The sequence below is a fragment of the Lissotriton vulgaris genome, chromosome 7 (assembly GCF_964263255.1).
Source record: "Lissotriton vulgaris chromosome 7, aLisVul1.2, whole genome shotgun sequence".
Classification (NCBI taxonomy): domain Eukaryota; kingdom Metazoa; phylum Chordata; class Amphibia; order Caudata; family Salamandridae; genus Lissotriton; species Lissotriton vulgaris.
In genome coordinates, this window is record NC_141695.1 from 1,577,704,235 (window position 1) to 1,577,723,945 (window position 19,711).

The following is a 19,711-nucleotide window of genomic DNA, read 5'->3' on the forward strand; positions in this document are numbered from 1 at the left end:
ATGAAGGCGTTTTAATAAATCAACAGTTTCCCCCTGTCCAAAGTGACCTAGGGGAGTTTATTCTTGTTACCACTGCCACTGAGAACAGACGGAGTATTTCTAGTTTAATAACAGGAGGTGGGCTGACCAAGGATGCTGCACTGCCCATCTGCTATTAACCTGCTGCTATTTTTGGGTTCTTCGCCACAACACCCGGGGCAAGGACTTCAGCCCCTAGGGTGCACTAGGCAATCTCCAGCTGCCACGAGTGAGGGGGAGGCATGGCCATCGCGCTTAAAGCGCTGCCTCTCCCCCCGCTGCGCAGGAGTTTTCTCTTGTTACCACTGCCACTGAGAACAGACAGAGTAATCCTTGGAGTTTTATACCAGGAGGTGGACTGCCCAAGGAAGCTATGCTGCTTGGCCCGGTCCTGTTAACCTGCTGCTATTTCGGGCTTCTTCGCCACAACACCCAGGGCAAGGACTTCAGCTCCCAGAGTGCACCAGGCAATCTCCAGCAGCCGCGAGTGAGGGGGAGGCATAGCCACCCCCCCTAAAGCGCTGCCTCTCCCCCCCACGGCGCTGAAGTTTTCTCTTGTTACCACTGCCACTGAGAACAGACGGAGTAATCCTTGGAGTTTTATAACAGGAGGTAGGCTGTCCAAGGACGCTGCGCTGCCCAGCCTGTTAACCTGCTGCTATTTTGGGATTCTTTGCCACAACACCAGGGGCAAGGACTTCAGCCCCCAGGGTGCACCAGACAATCTCCTGCTGCCGCGAGTGAGGGGGAAGCCTGGCCCTCACGCTTAAAGCGCTGCCTCTCCACCCGCGGTATATGACGCGCGCGGAATGAAGCACGGACGAAGCCCGGACCAAGGGCGGGCTCGTCTGAGCCCGTCTGAGACTGACTGAGACTGGACTAGGCCACCCCCCCCAAAATTTAAGCTGCAAGTATACACCAGTAGTGCTAGATATGTTTGTGTTTGCTCTATTTATTGAACTTGGTTCAACATGAATAGGCGGAAGGTGGGTTCTGGGGTTATGGGCACTCTAGATTGTTCCTCTCTAGGGCGGAATCCGCCCTGATTCATGAAATACAGCTTACAGAACGCAGATTATCTTTGGAGCCACTGCAACCCCTGGTAACTCTTGTGTCTTCGACCCCCCTCTCAGACCACGGTTGGTATCAGAGCTGACCCATTAAGTAGCACGACTACATCACTTCCATTGTTATCAATGAATCCAAAAACTACTGACACAGGCAATGCATCACCAGCCTCCAGTATTCCAACTGTAAATACAAGAAGTCAAAAAATGAGACAGCCCCAATGTGGAGTACCACCCTAAAAAAAAGGAAATAGCTGGCCCCACCGAAGCCCATACTACAGGCATCTAAACCTGGCAGATGGAAGGTGGGAGGTAATGGGTGTGAAGACAGTAGCAACCACAGCACAGCCTCCAAAAATCCATGCGTAACTCAATACTGCTGCTGTAACAGACCTAACCACCAGAATGTCTGAGGAAGGTTTCCTCACCCAGTTAGGCAATAAACGTGCAACCCTGATCAATCCACTCCTGGATAAATTGACTCAGATAGAGGGTAGGCTAATAAAAATAGAGCAGACAATATCTAGTGGTAGGGCAATCAACACCAATACCAACGAGGGACAGGTAGAAGGATTGCCAATCCCACTTGCCCTTCATCCATTGGGGATAAGTGTTCTAGGGTGCCACAAAGTAGGAGTACGAGCATCACCCCACAAAATCACAATATATTGCACCTGCCTCCGGATGCGGCACCATACACAGTGAAATAGACTGACTTGGACTTGGTATCAATCCATCAATCCAAGGTGCAAACAATCTTATGGGCATCCAAAAGTATGGGACAGCATCTTTCCATTCTCTAACCAAAATACCAACTTTAAGTGGGAACAACAGACACACAGAGGCGGAACATGTGGACGCTATTTCAGGCAGGATAGGAAATAGAGAAGATTTGGTGAATCTAAGTAGTGTAGTAGAAGAGGACCGCTCTGCCTCCTTGTCCTGCATTGAGCCCCTTGTAGGGGTTGTTGAGCCCCATGATGGGAGTACTCAAGGGGCTATGGATTACCCTGCCACCTCCAACCCCCCTGATGTATCTAGAACACCAATTCCAGGCCATGGTAAATCCAATCTTTCACTGGTAAGCTGGAATATTGCTGGTCTCTCCACCAAAATCCGCTCTTCATAATGGACATTCATTCATAAACATGATATTTGGGCTTTCCAAGAAACTTGGGCGCTAGATCAAATTTGTCATCCAGGCTTCCTAAATTTCTTTAAGCCTGCACAGAAGGGACAAAGCGGTGGACCTAAAGGGGGACTAGTTATCTGGGTCAAACAGAATGCGGGGTGTACACAGTGGAGGAAATTAAGATCGATAGTGGGGACCTCTTTGCTTTAAGACTGCGGATGGGAAAGGTTTTCAACATACTGGTCATTAATGTATATGCAAGAGGGACTCCTGGAGGTAAAGAATCAAGTACAGTCATGATACTGGATGGGGTTTTGGATACGTACAGAGGATGCAGTAGACTGATTATTGTCGGGAATTTAACTGCACCTTCGAGCTCCGAGTCTGTGAAGATGGTCATCTTAGTAGTGAGGAGGATGCACATTGGGACATTCTACCCCTTGACCTTCCACCTATTAAAAAATGGACTGAGCAGGTACTTCAGCGGAAAGGGCTGTGTTTGGAACAGGTAGAAGGGCAGTGAGCGGGAGGTCCAGGTATGACTAGCAGAGTATACATATATTCAATAATGGCATGAGAAGCAGTAGGATAGATTATATCTTCCTTAGCTCAGAATTATGGTCGTCTTTACAGGACATGGTAGTTTATGATCGGTTTGAAAGCGACCATAACCCATTAGTATTGACTCTGCAGGTTCCAGGCCTACCAACTATGATTGACAGGAAAAAGTAAAGGTTGAAGCAGACATAGAGTTCTTCAACGATTCCATGAGAGTTAAATGGGTCAGTGTAGCAGTCAATGAAGAGCAATTAAGACAGATGGAGGCACTGCTTGAGTGTCCCCTGGTAACTATCCAAAATTGCGACACTAAAGAGGATATAAATTCAGTTATCTTGCAGGTTCTTAACGATTTGTTTCTAAAACTTAAACCTTTTTTTATAAAGAAGAACAGAAAAACAGAAAGGAAGTTAAGCTCAAAGGCAGCCCCCTGGTACAATAAATTATGTAGAGAGGCCTACAGGATATTAGCGAGAGCAATTATATTAAGGAACAAGGAAGATATCAGACTGGGAAGGGCTGGTTACAAGTAAGTTTTACTATGAGCTAAACAGGATTGGGACGAACTACATTGGCAAAACCTGCTCAGCGCAAGCCAGGAAAAAAACATGGCTAATTTTTTGTATCTGGTTAAATGGGGTAATGGTCTATCAAAACCACTCCCCATTAACCACGTTGCACCCGAAACGTAGACCTCCCATTTTGAGGCCCAGTTTTCCGTCAATAGTGATTCCATAGCCCAATTTCCCAAGCCCAATCCCACTACCGCCCTGCATTTCTCCATACAAGAGGTTTAAAAAGCCCTCAAGCAAATTACAAAAGGCAGGGCACCTGGATTAGACTGCATCCCAGCGGATCTTTTCATTTACAATAGTGACAAGTGGTTGAGATATATTCAAATTCTTGCCAATGCTATAGCAAGTGGAGCCCCCACCCCAGAGACATGGTCAGGAGCAGAGATCATCCCGATCTATAAAAAAGGGGATCAATCGAAACCTGGCAACTATAGGCCTATAATTTATATTGAATGTATCCAAAAGGGATGTATGACGGTACAACGCGTACCGTCACAACGCATCCCTTTAGCACGCATCCCTTACAACGCAAGTCGTTACCACGACTTGCGTTGGGGGTGCGGATTTCGAATAGTATAATTTACTATTCTAACACCAGTCCCCGTGGACCCTAGGGAAGGTGTTGGGATAGTAAATTAACTATTTTTAAACCTTTAGCGCCCTCCAGCGCAAGTCGTGGTAATGACTTGCGTTTTAAGGGAGGCGTGCTAAAGGTACTGCGTTGTGAAAACTTTGTGGTAAATTATGTTTACCATCCAAAAGATCTTTGCTAGGCTGGTCTTAGGCAGAATCCAGACATGGATGGATGAAATAGGCATACTATCCTCCATGCAGGCTGGGTTCCGGCCCCATACAGGCACTATTGACCAGGTTCTTAGGTTTGCGAACATCTATTGGAGGGTGGTAATTCTAGGGGGCGGCCTGTTATATGCAGCTTTTATTGATTTAAAATCAGCTTTCGATTTGGTGCCCCTAGACAAAATTTGGAGCACCTTCCATGATATGGAGATGCCATCCGAATTGTTGGCCATTTTAATTACTCTGCATAATTCAAATTTTGCCCAGGTACGCTGGGGGATGAATGGGGAAGTCACAAACACATTTCCTATTGCTAAGGGGGTATGTCACGGGTATGTGCTTGCTCAACCCTGTTTTCCCTTTTTATTAACAGGGTCATTGAATACTATTCACACCACCCAACAGATGCTCCATCTTTAGCTGGCCAGAAAATACCCCTGCTAATGTTCGCGGATTACACCGTAATACTATCCAAGACCCAGAAAGGCCTCACTGGGTTTGAGGAGTTTTGCAGCGATCATGACCTTGAGGTTAATGTGGAGAAGACTAAGTTTATGGTTCTCCGTAACTGAAAGGCCGCTAATGGGGGGGTTCTTATGAACTAAGTACAGTTAGAGCAAACTGACGTTTTTACATATTTAGGAGTATCCCTTGAAAGTAAATTAAAATGGAAACTCCAGATTAACAAGATGACTCTTAAACACGCTCAATTGGCAGGCGCCCTTGTGAAGGAGCAGATATTGTCCCATACAAAACCAGGGGCTCCTGTGCTGAAGATAGACAATTCTATAATTAGTTCCTCTGTACTATATGGTGCGGAACTATGGGACTTTTCAGATTTAACACCCCTGATTGTAGCCCAGAACAAGTTTGTGAGAACCTTACTTTCCCTCCCTCCATCGACCCCCTTGTTACCTTTCTATCTTGATTTGGGTTGTAACCAGTTAGAGGACATTGCTAGTTTTAGACCTGTGGCATTATGGAGAATATTATGGGCTACTCCTGAGCTGTCTCTGGATGCCCAGGCATTGCTCGAAACCAGGTGGGCTGACACCTCCTGTAAGATCTCCTGGTTGAGAATGATTAAAATCACCTTGAGCGACATGGGGATCAGTGGTTTATGGGAAAATCCTGATGGCTATCCTCTCCCTTCAAAGAAAGTGTTCAAGTCAGCCTACTGGAACATGGTTAGGATGAAACGTTTTTCATCCACCAAGAGTCCTACCCTGACAAGGGATTTCCTTGAGAGGACACACTAGTATCAATATGAACCTTATTTTGATTACATTACGGTATCACTCAACAGGAAATTATATCATCAATATAGAGTAGGCTATCTTCCTCTTAACACTTTCACCTGCAAATGGCATCCTCTGAATGACTACAAATGTAATACATGTCCATCGCAGAGGGAAACCATAGCACATGTTTTGTTCACCTATCCAGCCCACAAAGCCCCCCAAATAGATGGCTCAAACCAATCTGTCTAAACCTTGGTACCAGGAAGGGCACAGAGGCATTTAGGATTCTAAAGACAGACACAAGTGAGCCTATAATAATTGCCCTAGTGAAATCCTTGGGCTGGATTGGGCCATACGTAGCAAAATTCCAGAGTCTCGGAATGTAGCTAACACGTAAAGTGTTTATTCTCCCACAAATAGGCCACTGTAGTTATATTAAAATTTACGTGTGTTGGAACTGGCCCTTCTTGCAGGGTCATCCCCAAACTTTTTGCTTCTTCCTCCCTTATTTTTCCTGACCCGTGGCTGTTGGCAATAGGACTCTGCGCACTTTACCACTGCTGATCAGTGCTAAAGAGCATATGCTCTCTGTGTAAATTGTTATGAGAAGTAGAGAAGTGTGGCTCAATGGTTAGAGCGGCAGACCCTGATGTAGTAGTCTGGCCGGGACCAGGGTTCAATTCCTGCTTCGGCGGGTCTCCAGATCAATTTTCTCAGACCTGATAATTCTCGCCTCAGTGCCTATTCTGATCATGAGCCTCACTCTGCACCTCTGGGCAATAGCTTGCTTAATCTCTACAACGGCCCCAACAATGCTGAGGATGCCTGACTTCACCTTGGGGGTGCCCAGGAGTGGGCTCCTCACAGGGAAAGGCCAGGAAGGGTTCCTCAGCGGTATTCGTACAAGCGCCGAGATGCCTACGGGTAGTTGTGCGCTATATGAGTGCGTAATTATTATTATTATGATGATTGGATATACATGATTGGCATATTTGTATCACAAAGAAGCCCCTAGTAAAGTGCACTGGGTGTGCCAGGGCTGGTGATGACAAATGCTACTAGTGGGCCTGCAGCACTGATTGTGCCACCCACATGAGTAGCCCCAAAATGGTGTCTCAGGCCTGCCACTGCAGTACCTGTGTGCAGTCTGTGAACTGCCATTTCCTCCTGGTCAGTGCCCCCACTGACCAGGCCTAAGCCTTCCCTTTTTGTGCACATTGGTCACCCCTATGGAAGGCCCAAGGTACCCTCCTCGGCAGGGTTCAGTGTATATGAAAGGTAGAGCATGTACTGGTGCAGGTGACATGCTCTGGTAGTGAATGGAAGCCATTTTTGTTTTTCACTATTGTAAGTCTATCTTGCTCCATAGATTAACATGAGGGATGCTGGCTACAGTGGCTACCAGCATTTCTTCTCATAGGAACAAGATAGGACATAAGAGTCTAGTATCCCTGAACTCAGAATCTAATAACACATCTTTTAGTAAAGGTTGTTTTTAAATCCTGTGTTTAATAACACATCTTTTAGGAAAGGTTGTTTTATAAATCCTGTGTTTGAGAACAGCACTTTTAGAAAGTTGCTCTTCTCTTGTCTGACCCTTCTGTGTGCCTTGGCCTGTTTGTGTATTGACTGTCTGGTTTGAGAGTCACTGGGGCTGGGGATTCCCCAGGAGGCTGGCTGAGTCAGCCCTAGGCTGAATGACTGCATTTGCAACTTGAGTGGTGGGAGGAGATAGAACCTCGGCCTGAATAGGGCTGTGCCTGCCTTCCACAATGCTGGCTCCACCTCCTGCTGGGTGGCTGACGACCCTGCCCCTCACTCTGAAAGGAAAGGAGAAGCCAGGAAAACAAAGTGCCCAAGAAACACCCAGAACTGGTTCAGACCGGGCTCAGGGCCCACATGCACAAAGAGAACAAACGGACACATGCATCAATGTTGCCGTTTGCGAATCCTTAATTGTGAAAATTAAGGAATCGCAATTAAGAATTCTCAAACGGCAATGCATCAAAATTTCGCAAATATTTTTGTGATTTCTTATTTTTCCTTAATTGCGATTTTCAATTTGCGAATTGCAATTAAGCAATCCCATTCCCATTGATTCCTATGGGCTAAGAGGTCCATAGGAATCAATGGGAAGCCATTCACAATTTGCGATTTTCAATTTGCGAATCGCAAATTGAAAATGCAATTTCAAGGGTGCAGGGGGGTTCCAAAGAACCCCTCCCTGCACCTCTGAAATTAAACTTAAGTGCAATTTACACACACACATGTCCCAAGGACATGTGTGTGTGTAAAATGCAACTTTCAAAAATGCAATTTTGTGCATGTTTGTAAGTTTTCGGTAAATTAGCATGAAGTCCAAATTCATGCTAATTTACCTCTTCCAAATTGCAAATTCGCAATTCTGAAATGATCATGCATCGAATTTTGCGATTAGCACCATTTGCGAATGCAATTCAGTTTGATGCATGTGGGCAAAAGACTTTTAGGGGTATAAGTACAGGAACCCTGACAACAGAAAATTAGATCATCCTGGAATCAAGAAGGAACCTCTGCCAAGGAGAAAGCTGTAACTGAAGAAGGAAGATTGTCCAGATGTTGCTCTGCTGGATTGCCCTGCTGTTGCTTTGCTGCCCAGGAGAGGGGAAGCACTTTGCTGTGCTGTGTCCCCTTGCTTGAAGGAATCTCCAAGGGCCAGAAGAAGAGCTGGCTCCCTGTTCTGAAGTCCCAGGAACAAAAGGACTTCACCCCCAGCTTCCCCTGAGCTCTACTGAGAGAGTTCTGTCCTTCCTGGAGTGCGTGGCCCATGTGTGATGCCTCTGGAAGTTGTACCTCTGCTGGGAAGCTCGAAACTAAGATTTGAGAGATTTTGCTACAGGAAAGTTATCGCATCGCTCGCTGCGGAGCGCAAACCCCGACAGTGCGAAAAGTTTCCCGCCGCTACGAAGGTCGAGATCGTCGCAGCGCCTGTTGCCGCTGCCAGAGCCGTCGCATCCTTCGTTTGCGGGACGCACCCGATCGGTGCGGGAAGCCTAACATCGCTGCGAGTGTCGTCGCAGAGCCTGTCGTCGCAGGGTGAGATCGCCACACCGCCTGCTTGCGTACCGCATCACGTCGCTGCGAGAGTCATTACCGAAGCCATCGCATTGAGAAGCTGCGAGAGAGCAGATCACCGCTGGTCTGCACATCGTCGCCCCGGAGATTGTCGAAACTCCAAAGATCGTCGCATCGTGCCTTTGCGAGAACAAACTTCCGACGGAACCTACGCACCGGAATCCATACAAGTGGCCATCCCCCCATACAGACCGGATTCGTCGCAACATGCCCGCTGCTGCAGCGGGGTTGATGCAAACGCCTCCTCCGGGTCTCAGGAGCAACGCATCGCTTGTTTTCCACCGCACCAGCTTCTGCTTTTGGAAATTTGTCGCCACTAAAGGTACTGTGTCTGAAACGTGACGCAACTGTGAACTTTTCACGCAACTGTGGATTATTTTATCGCAACCTAATGAACTTTTATTACAACCTTAAGAACACTTTTGAAACCATATTCTTGAACTGTGTATGTTGGATTTTTGTCGTTTTGGTCTTGTGTAGTTTATATTAAATACCTTTATTTTTCTAAACTGTTGTGGAGTCAGTTTGTGGAGTTATCACTGTGTTGCTGTGAGTGTTGGTACAAATACTTTACGCATTGCCTTCTGATTAACCTTGACTGCTCGTGCCAAGCTACCTAGAGGGTGACCAGGGTTATCTCAGAGGGTTTCCTCCTTACCCTGACTAGAAGCAAGGGTCCCTATTTCGACAGTGGTACCTACCTCTGCCAACTAGAGACCCCCATTTCTAACAACGTCAGTTCTCAGAATGACATTATAAAAGCTTTTATGTAATCAATGTTATAATTGTTTACCTTCTTTTTAAATAGAAAATTTGTTGTATAGCAGGGTGGATTGACATATGATTTTATGTGAATTATTTATATTGGTATTAACAATCTTAAAATATTTGTAAGATCAAACTGCTACAAATTTTTGTTATGGTGGAAATTAACTGTGTACAATATGAATTGATTGATGTACTGTTGTCTTTAATCATTTGATAATCGAAATAAAGACGAAATAAACGTAAACAACTTATTTTGCCTCATTATGGTGTCCCTCTCATTTAGAGGGCTATTTTGAAGAAGTTAGAAAGACGACAAGGTATATAATTATACTAAAGATAGATTATGAGGTGAGGTCTATTTGGTCTGTTGCAATAGTTGCATTAGTGTCAATGTTTTTGTGGTTATTTAAACTAAACAGTGAACTCTTATAATTTGGATTTCTATGTTTCTGGAGAATTAATTGGTAGTGTCAGATGCCCCTCACAGCTATACCATTATTTTATGTGAAATGATTGTGCATTTTTACATTTATATGTTGATTTCCATGACCCAAATCTTATTTATATGCTGTTCAAACAGAGAGCAAAACCTGACCTATGGTAATTTAGAAATAAAAGCACTTATCACAGACATGTTTTTACTATTTGGATTAGCATTGTACCAAACTATATAAGGACTTGCCATTTCGGTAAAAATTACCTGAACTATAGTAGATCAAGCTCGGCCATTTATCAATACCTGAGATAAGTGGAGAATTGAGATATTTAACTTATAAGGAAAGATTTTGTCAATCATGTAACACAACTCAAGAATATTTTATGCAATAGCCTTTCTCTTGTAAGCAGCTTGAGCATCTCAGAATGGATTATTTTAGACCATGTGTACCATACACTGGAAGTGTTTTTACAGATTTTACAGATGAAATGAGATCAATTGTTAGCATTCTACTTGATTGGTTAGATATGTTGATGTTATTATTGATATTTTAGTATTTAAATGAATTGATGTACATTTCTTGTTATTTTTGTAACTAAAAATAGATGAAAAGAATAAAGAATGTACACTTACCCACTTGACCACACAGTGTGTTCCTAGACAAATATCTTTATTTCCATATGCCTCCAGTCTCTTGTATGTCAATGTTGGAATTGCCTAAAAGGTAGCTAAAGGCTTGTACATACATGCTAAAATATCTACAGATGTATTTCATCAGCACCTCTCCATGCCTAAACCCTGCAAAATTCACATTACTAGCAGGAGTTGAATCAATTTGATGTTGAAGATCTCACCTGGATCGTTTCCACAGGAGTGAGAGGAGATCGTGATGCTGAGTCCCAACCTCCTTATCAATTTGAGACAACCTAACAGAGTTCAAAACCTATCCCAACAGAAAGGGAAGAGAGGAAGGGAAAACAGAAGACTTCCGCTGATGACTGCACTACAGGTGTCGTCTAAGTACAATTTGGAGAATGCAGTCTTATTCTATGTATGATTACAGATCATACCTCTGGCATATTATAATGTCCCCAAATACATTTTTATGGCATTGCTGAAGAGCATATAAAAAACACATTACTCAGTATTCTTATAGTGCATTACTTCATGTTTTCTACATATCAGCTAAGATATCAGAGTAAAAGCAACAAAACCAAAATAAGCCTTAATCAACAAATCAAGTTTCCTTGAGATATTTTCACACAGGCAAATATGCTGGACACCAATATTAATACAATTCTTATTTCAGTTTTGTTTCTCTTTAGAACATGAAGCAGAAGTGTATCAGAACATCCAAGGCTAAACAACAGTGAGATAGTCAGATAAATATCTTGTGGTTTATAGCAGGAATTGAAAGTAAATAAGTCTGCGTACACTAGCCTGTTTACCTGTCAAGTATTATAATTGATGCTTTGTTCCTTATCTTGGTTTTCTTTCTTGCAGGAGTGGTAAGTGTGTTAGTGAAGCAGAATATGGAGTTCCACCAAGGCTGACACCAATGAGTCAAGACAAAAAAACGCCCAACACGAGAAGCCCATGGAGGATACCAAGAGCAACAAGTGGGAACCCGGAAGTTGAGCGGTAAGTGATGCTTAGGCAGGAGGCTGCTGTTCCCTAACAACTAGAATGACAGCTTCTTGCCTGTTGCAGCCATACGTATTGCTGTGAGTCTCCGTGCCCACCGCACTTAGCCAATTGCACTGGAGGTGGCATGCCTGACACTTTATATATACAGTACCACAATTTGGAAAGTTTAGAAGTCTTCGTTTTATACACAGTCTGAATAAATCATCCACAAAGCACACCCATATGGGCAACATATAAACACTCTTTATTAAAAAAGATCTATTGCTTTTGTCAATCTCTCCAAGTACTAAACAGAAACTGAACAAGCAATGGCAATGTCAATAGGTCCTGCCTATGCGAGAGATATTCGCTTTGCCAATGTGTGTTAGCCATGTTGTACATCAGCGTGGCTGCTGTTTAGCATAGTTAAAATATAGTGGCAAAGAGGAGAGTGGCATGGAGTGGAGTGGTATACAGTGAAAAAGAGTATGGTAGAGTAGAGTAGCATAAAGTGAAGTGGTGTAGGGTGTTGTATACTGGTGTGGAAAGAAGGAAAGGGTTGTGGAGTGGTGTAGAGTGGAGAGGAGTGTCATGTTACGTCGTAGAGTGGAGTTTCGTAGAGGAGAGGGTCCTGGAGTAGAGTTGAGTATCATGAAGCAGAGTGGAGTGCCATGGAGTAGAGTGGAGTATCGTGGAGTAGAGTCGTGTAGAGTGGAGTGGAGTGGTGTAGACTAGAGCAGAGTGGAGGTCTGTAGAGTAGAGTGGAATGGTGTAGAGTGAAGGGGCATAGAGTAGAGGGAAAAGAGTGGAGTAGAGTAAAGTAGAGCCTCATAGAGTAGAGTGGTGTTGAGTGCCACAGACTGGAGTGGCATAGAGTGGCATAGAGTGGCATAGAGTGGAATGGTGTAGAGTAGATTACAGTGGCGTGGAGTGGCATAGAGGGAGTTACATAGAAGGGAGAAGTGTCAGGAATCAGCGCTCATCTGCAGGTGTCCAGTCTTGTGCTGTATGCTTGTGGTCACAAGAGAAAGTCTTTAATCATGTGAAACCTTTTTAATCATGAAACCCTTTTAATCATGTACATGTAAAATCCAAGACTCCTACAGTAAACCCTCCATTCAGGTTCCTGATTTGTTCAGATTGATAAAAGCTTTGAATCCCAGACAGTATATTGATGTTCACTCATTAGCTATGATCCTGTCAGTGTTCTTAATATTATTTATTTTTGCCATAAGTATGTTTTTCGGACATTATAATTTTCTAGTTTTTGCCCTCATAAATGATGGCGTGAGTGTTTGTTTAATTAGTTGCCAGGGAACCAGCTTTCTGACAATCACGTTTAGTGTGTCTGCAACAACGTGCTTCAATCGCGTTTCAAGCACACGCCTGGTAACGTAATCGGCAACGCCCTGAACTCAGCTATAAATAAGCGCAAACCCTGAATTCCACGCTTGACTTCGTTGGAATTCGGATGTGGTTGCCAGCGTTCGAAAACTCCTCATCGCGTCAAGAGCCGGCTCCACCGTGGACTTCAATCCGTCTGACAGCTAAGTCCCTATATTTCTTGACACTTTGTTTCTTTTGATTTGCTGTACGTGGTTCACTCGCAATAGGAGTCTTCTATTAATAGAAAAACCCTTGTGTTCAAGTATAAAGAAAAAGACAATGATTACTTGTTCACTGCGCAAAAACTTGCAGTTTATTTTTTGATTGAGACAAAGACTTTGCTAACGTTTTGGTGAAATTCTTTTTGAGCAATTCACAAACAGTTTAATCATTGTTAACGGTTATGTGAGAGAGTGTTCTTTTCAGCAATAGGATCTAGTACCCAGAGTTAACAAATATTATTCAAGGTAATAGTACCAATGTACAACTTAAAGAAAAACTCAACAATTGGAAATTGTTACTCCTGTTATATTTGATTGATGTGTCTTTCCTGTTATATTTAGTCTTATAAATATAAAGATCTGATGTTGGGACGATCGCTCAATACACAAGAAGGCTACACACTAGAGCATTGTTGTACATCTGAATTCTTGCAATTTAGAACAGGTGATTAGACGGGCATCTGAGTGTTTTAAGTGGAAGTCATCACTGTAAATTTAGACATTATTGATTAGTTGTTTTTCCTTTCAGTAATGGTTAAAAGTAGAAGATTCTGCAAATAAGATCCTGACAGGTCCAGGTAGCAGATTCTGACATTGTCTCTTCTCTCTGTTTGTCTCTCATCCCAAACCCCTTTCCTCTTTGAATGTTTGCCAGGACCACTGTCGCAATAACTAGTGGTGCTGAGAGATATTCAGAGTTGGTTGGGATATTGACATCGCCCCTTTCGACTACCTGGATTTCAGGTGAGTGGTTAGATCATCACAACAGAAAGTCAAGCCACACCGCAACTGATGATCTTGTAGCTTCAGGTCAGGACTGGAGTCTCTCACAATGTAGGATTTAAGCAGAATACTTGTGGGATTACAACAAGAGGCGGCATCCTTGAAACATGAAAATACTATTTTAAAAAATGATCTACAGTGTTACAAACCGCGTGACAATCCCCGGGAGGACGGTATGGTTAACCCCAAGGTAGTTGTCCAACTCTGTGCTTTACTTTTAATACTACAGTGCTGGTTTCCCTGGGCGAAGCTGCGTTCAACGCTCGCCAGGTGAGACAGAATCGCTTGCAAATACCGCTCAATACATTTGGAGGCATTCACTTTATCACTGTTTTAATGAGAATTGAATTCTTAACAACATAATTGGTTCTCAGTGTATTTGCTGTCAGACACCTATCCCAACTATTCTCAATTGGTCTATTAACAACCATAAGACCCCCCCAGGAAAACTCACTGGCACATGGAAATAGAGGCACGGTGAAATGTATTATGTTTAATGCCAGATCACTAGTGAAGCATAGTTTGGAATGTGCGCTCTTACTGGGAGACAACAACGACAAACTGGCCTTCATTACGGAGACTTGGACTGATAGCAGCTCTGACTCCGATCTGGTGTAAGCAACACCGCCTGGTTTCTACTGCTACACACTGCGTCGGCCAAAAAAGAAGGGGGGAGGGCTTGCTATTATCTATCATGAATTACTCTCACCGAATTTTGCCCCGGCCTCCAATTTGACGTGTGAGGTTCTAGTCTTCAATATCTACTCTGGCTCTTATGTACCCTTCAAAGGGATGCTAATATATTGACCCAGGGCTCCAAAAGTAGCTTTCTGGACTCCCTGGGCTCAGTGTTGGAAGAAAGATCGTGCTTAGAGTCCTTCTTTGTGCTAGGGGATTTCAATTTTTATCTTGAAAACACCAATAACGCTGACCCATCCAGGCTGGACCAAATCAGGGCGCAGGAGGCCTCGAACAACTGGTGAGGCTTCCGACACATGAAAAGGGTCACAGCTTAGATGGTATATATTCCAATAATCAAAATCTAGATGAGATCTCTGTCCTCCTGATCTTGTGGTCTGATCACTGTGCGATCAAGTTTGAGCTAAAGAGCTCTCTGGCTCACTTCTCAGGTCAGAAACAGACTCAAGAGATTTAACTGGATCTTGGGGCAATCTGGATGTGGAGAGGCTGGGAAATGTCCTTGAAAACTCAATGTACCAGCATCCGTTGGATGTGGAGGAGGCTACAACCATTTATAATAAGTGGCTTTCGGATGTCTGTGATCGGCTTGTTCCCTACAAAAATTGATCCCTAAACGTGCTTCTCCAACTGCTCCCTGGTATTCGGAGGAGCTTAGGGTCAAGAAATTGGTCTGTAAATACGCTGAGAGGAATTGGCAAAAATACTATTCCGAATTTGATAAGGAAAATTATAAAACTTGTATTTCCACTTACAAACAATCACTTATGGAAGCTATAAAAGAGTATTTTTCGCTACAAATAACCATGACCGAATCAAACTCTAAAGAACTGTTTAAAATGATCTCCAAATTATCTAATTGTATTATTCCCAAGAAACAGGGTGATGCTGAATTCTGTCATAAAACAGCGGGCTTTATTAAAACTAAAATAGAAATGATTTTCTCCTCACTCATTGGTCGGATCAATAGAAATCAAACTGATCTCAATCTAATGGAATCAGGAAAATGAAGAAATCAGACTTGGTAAAATTGCTATACACAATAAAATCTGGTGCCCCTAGTGATCCCTGCGCAGCTAGAATTATTACGCAAATCCCGGATATCATCGGAACAGCACTTACCCCTCTGCTTAATGCAGTTTTTGTATCTGGAACTTTTTCAATAAGTTGGAAAAAAGCCTCCGTTCTTCCTCTATTGAAGAAGCAATCCTTGGACCGCAAGGACACAAATAATTATCGTCCAATATCCAGGCTCCCATTACCAGCTAAACTATTGGAAAAAGAAATGAACAGCCAACTCAGCAACTTCATCTCTACTAACAACTCTTTGGACCCATCGCAATATGGGTTCAGAGCTTTTCACAACACGGAGCTGGCTTTAATAAAATCAACCGAGGAAGTCAGAGAGGCCCTGGATAGGGGAGGTAATGCTATATTAATCCTCCTAGACCTATCCGCGGCCTTTGATGCGGTTCACCATAAGGTCCTGTTGAACCGGCTCTCTGATATTGGTGTGAAAGGCTCAGCATGGAAACTGCTGCATTAGTTCTCGTCAGACAGGTCTCAGACTGTAAACGTAGATGGTATTACCTCTAAACCCTTATCTCTTCCCTGTGGGGTGCCACAGGGCTCAGCTCTGAGCCCTACACTCTTTAATATCTAAGTGGCACCCCTGGCTAGTATCTTCCGGTCGTTTGGTTTCCAGCTCACCTCCTACGCTGACGACACACAAATTGTGTTGTCGCTGACTGAGGGAGTGGAAAGGGAGGCTTGGGATCGGTTCCATATTTATATGAGCTTGATTTCCACCTGGATGTCGTCCAACTGTTTAAAACTCGAATCTGTGAAAACGGAGGTGCTAACATTTGGCAACAATTCACAGGTCTGGACACTGGACTGGTGGCCAGAGGATCTGGGATCCTGTCCAATACCCTCTAGGAAAGCCAATAATTTGGGAGTTATGGTGGATAACAAACTCACTATGGGAGACCAAGTGAATAAGGTGACCTCAGCATGTTTCATGGTTCTCAGAATAATAAAAAAAATTAAGTTCATCCTGTCAGCAAGCAACCTAAGGACGGTGGTCACTGCACTTATGTTGCGTCTGGAATATTGCAACAGTCTCTATCTTAATGTTCAAAAACAACATATGAACAGGTTGCAATTGGTCCAGAATGCGGCAGTGAGAATGCTGATGGGAACACCCAGGTTTGCCTTGGTCAAAGGAGAATTTAAGAAACTGCACTGGCTCCCATTTCCACTAAGATCACGCTTTAAGGCACTTTGTGTCGTCTTTAAGGCGGTTAATGGGATTGGCCCGCAGTTTCTTAAAACTAAACTTGTGTGGTACTTCCCAAGTAGAACCCTGTGTTCCTCCGGCTCCAAATTAGTTCAAACATCCACCTTTAAGAAAACGAATTGGGGAGGCAGAAGCTTTTTCTATTGTGCCTCAAAATCATGGAATGAACTCCTGTTCCATCTCAAAAATTCCCCAGATCTCATTTCTTTCTGCAAGGGTTTAAAAATATGGTTCTTTTCTCACTAAGCAGCTCGATGCTCCCCAGGTCACCAGTACTTAGAGCCAGGACACCCCAGAGTAGCAGTGCGCTCTATAAGTATAAATAACATAACATAAAATACACCTACTGAAGCACCTGTTGTCCAACCAGTTAATTTTTCTGTTACCACCCCTACTCTCGTTCCTTTAGCTCCTCCGGAATGTTTCTTTAGGGACAATAGTAAATATGATATAATCATGCACCAATGGCCATTACACATCTTGTGTCGACCAGTAGCCTTTCACACTGACGCATCGAAGGTGGCCTTTGTTGGGTGGAGTAGCCACCACCTGGTCTATCCCTTTTGTTGAAAGAGACGAACCCTTACTACACAATTTTCCACACTTTAAAGAAGTGATGTAAAAGTTGTTTGCTAAGCATCACTTTATTCAATCTAGCGACAATGAACTCTTAAATTTGCGTCAAGGCAATAAGGACCTATTGACATATATTACATCCTTTAATCATCTCATTGCAGAAACATAATGGCCTGAAAAAAACAGACTTCCCTGTTTTATCGGGGACTTTGAGACGAACTAAAGGACATACTTGCTCAAATTGTTGATCTGCCTAGAGATTGCACCGAGTTCATAGATCTGATCGTTCGCTTAGACCATCATTTAGGAGAACGCAAGGGAGAAAAGACTCGTAGTGATACCACTAGATTACTTGTAATCAAACAAGAAAAAAAGGAAAGCACCCACTATGGTTCTGATACCTCTGAACCAATGCAAATAGGTAGCATTCGAGGACCATTTTCACAAGAAGAGATCACTTGCAATGATTAAAACTCTGCCCATATTGCGGCAAACTTAGCCATTTTGTCTGCCACTGCTCTATAAAACCAAGCATATCACATAAAGCACTTGGTTTTACTGACACACCTGTGGTAAACCCTGAACAATCAGGAAACTTGTGAGCCTGATAAGGGAAGAGACCTCCTTATCGAGGTTAGAAACAAGGGTCTCTCTCCACTATTTGGCTACTACTGTCTCTCCCACTCCTCCACATTTAACTCTAATTGTTACCTTGATCTTGGCAGCCCAAACTAGGAAAGTAATTCCAATTCTCCTTGACTCTGGAGCCACAGGGAATTTTTTAGACATTGGATTAGCTAACATTTTGAATATTTCTATGGTACGAAAACCAGCTCCTGAGCCCGTTCGAGCAGTGGATGGTTCGGAATTGACCTCTGGCCTGATCCAATATCAAACGCTTCCTGTAACCATGGTTTGTGCAGACGGACATTCTGAAAAAATCCAGTTTGATTTGATTGATACTCGAGTATTTGAAGCTATTTTGGGAATACCTTGGTTACAGGTGCATAATCCTAAAATCGATTGGATCAAAGGAACCGTCACCTTGCATTCCACTCACTGTTCTCAGTATTGTTACCAACAGCTACAACAACCCCTTACACCCTTGCATTGTGCCTCTGTCTTGGAAAACACTGAGAAAAATAATTCTTGTCTACCACAACCTTATAAAGATTTCTATGACATTTTCTCGGAAGTACAGGCTTCTCAGCTACACCCACACCGGTCTTATGACTGCTGAATAGATCTGGTACCAGGAGCTATCCTTCCATGCAGTAGAGTTTACACCTTGTCCGAGCCTGAGACCGATTACTTACAAGAGTATCTTGATGATTTATTGATGAAGGGATTCATTCGTCATTCCACCTCTCCTGTGAGTTCCCCCCTTCAAGCCTGCATCAATTATCGAGCAATAAACAAGGTCACAGTAAAAAATAGGTACCCTCTTCCGCTCATACCTGTTCTTCTGGATCAAGTGCATAGTTCCACCATCTTTACTAAATTGGACCTGAGAGGTGCTTATTACCTAATCAGAGTAAAAGACGGGGATGAGTGGAAAAAGGCATTTAAAAAAAATGTGGCCTGTTCGAATATACTGTGATGCTGTTTGAACTCTGCAACGCTCCTACAGCGTCTCAGTTTTAAAAAAAAAAAAAGTTTTACAGGAGTTTCTGGACATTTGCGTCATTTGTTATATTGACGATATATCGATTTATTCTTCCTCCACTGACAAACGCGTAGGGCATGTAAGAGCAGTGGTACAACACCTACGGGAACATCACCTCTTTGTCAAGCTAGACAAGTGCATTTTCCATGCCACCACCGTAGACTTTCTGGGCTATGTTATCTCACCTCACGGTATAGCCATGGACCAAGCTAAGGTGCAGGCTGTTGTACTGTGGTTCAGTTAAAGACATCCAAAGATTTTTGGGATTTGCTAAGTTTTCTTGGCGCTTAATCCCAAGTTTCTCTGCCATTGTTTCTCCCATTACCCGGCTATTAGAAACGGGGATCCGTTTTCTCTGGTCGGATGAGGTAGAAAAAGCTTTCCACATCTGAAAAAGGCCTTCACAGAAGCTCCCATTTTACATCACCCAGATCCTACCCAGCCCTTTTATGTGGAAGCGGATGCTTCTTTGGTGGCAGGGGGAGCCGTTTTGTCACAAAGGGATCCAGGCACAGGTCAGCTTCATCCTGTAGCTTACTTTAGAAAAAGCCTGTTGCCTGCTGAGCAAAATTACACTGTGGTGGAACGTGAGTTACTGGCAATTAAGTTAGCTTTTCAAGAATGGCATCACCACTTATTGGGGGCACATCACACCATAACTATTTATTCAGATCATCGCAATTTACAGTTTTACCAAAGTGTAAAAGTCCTAACTCCACGCCAACTCAGCTGGATCCTTAATTTAATT